Source organism: Papilio polytes, unplaced genomic scaffold, assembly GCF_000836215.1.
Source record: "Papilio polytes unplaced genomic scaffold, Ppol_1.0 DF821015.1, whole genome shotgun sequence".
In the NCBI taxonomy this organism is placed as follows: domain Eukaryota; kingdom Metazoa; phylum Arthropoda; class Insecta; order Lepidoptera; family Papilionidae; genus Papilio; species Papilio polytes.
This window is the reverse complement of record NW_013528189.1, coordinates 8,256-9,849: the sequence shown is the minus strand read 5'-3', so window position 1 is coordinate 9,849 and position 1,594 is coordinate 8,256.

Sequence of the window (1,594 nt, the reverse complement as noted above, 5' to 3'; positions counted from 1 at the left end):
AATCGCATATCGCGTTATGCACATAGCGCATAGCGCATAGCGCGTATTGCATAGCGCATAGCGCATATCGCGTAACGCTTATCAAAAACTCGAAACTCGGAAATCGAAAATCGCATATCGCTTTATGCACATAGCGCATAGCGCGTAGTGCATAGCGAATAGCGCATAACGCGTATCGGTTATCGAAAACTCGAAAGTCGAAACTCGAAAATCGCATATCGCGTTATGCAAATAGCGCATAGCGCATATCGCATAGTGCATAGCGCATAGCGCATAAAGCATATCGCTTATCGAAAACTCGAAAGTCGAATCTCGAAAATCGCATTTCGCGTAATGCAAATAGCGCATAGCGCATAGCGCATAGTGCATAGCGCATAACGCATAGCGCATAACGCTTATCGAAAAGTCGAAACTCGAAAATCGCATATCGCGTTATGCAATTAGCGCATAGCGCATAGTGCATAGCGCATAGCGCATAAGGCATATCGCTTATCGAAAACTGGAAAGTCGAAACTCGAAAATCGATTATCGCAATATGCAAATAGCGCATAGCGCATCTCGCATAGTGCATAGCGCATAACGCATATCGCTTATCGAAAAGTCGAAACTCGAAAATCGCATATCGCGTTATGCAATTAGCGCATAGCGCATAGTGCATAGCGCATAGCGCATAACGCATATCGCTTATCGAAAACTCGAAAGTCGAAACTCGAAAATCGCATATCGCGTTATGCAAATAGCGCATAGTGCATAGTGCATTGCGCATAGCGCATAGCGCATATCGCATAGTGCATAGCGCATAGCGCATAGCACATAGCGCATAACGCATATCGCTTATCGAAAACTCGAAAGTCGAAACTCGAAAATCGCATATCGCGTTATGCAAATAGCGCATAGCGCATATCGCATAGTGCATAGCGCATAGCGTATAGCGCATAGCGCATAGCACATAACGCATATCGCTTATCGAAAACTCGAAAGTCAAAACTCAAAAATCACATATCGCGTTATGCAAATAGCGCATAGTGCATAGCGCATAGCGCATAGCGCATAGCGCATAACGCATATCGCTTATCGAAAACTCGAAACTCGAAAATCGCATTTCGCGTAATGCAAATAGCGCATAGTGCATAGCGCATAACGCTTATCGAAAAGTCGAAACTCGAAAATCGCATATCGCGTTATGCAATTAGCGCATAGCGCATAGTGCATAGCGCATAGCGCATAGCGCATAACGCATATCGCTTATCGAAAACTGGAAAATCTCATATCGCGTTATGCAAATAGCAAATAGCAAATAGCGCATAGTGCATAGCGCATAGCGCATAACGCATATCGCTTATTGAAAATTCGAAAGTCGAAATTCGAAAATCGCATATCGCGTTATGCAAATAGCGCATAGCGCATATCGCATAATGCATAGCGCATAGCGCATAAAGCATATCGCTTATCGAAAACTCGAAAGTCGAAACTCGAAAATCGCATTTCGCGTAATGCAAATAGCGCATAGCGCATAGCGCATAGTGCATAGCGCATAGCGCATAGCGCATAACGCATATCACTTATCGAAAACTCGAAAGTCGAAACTCGAAAA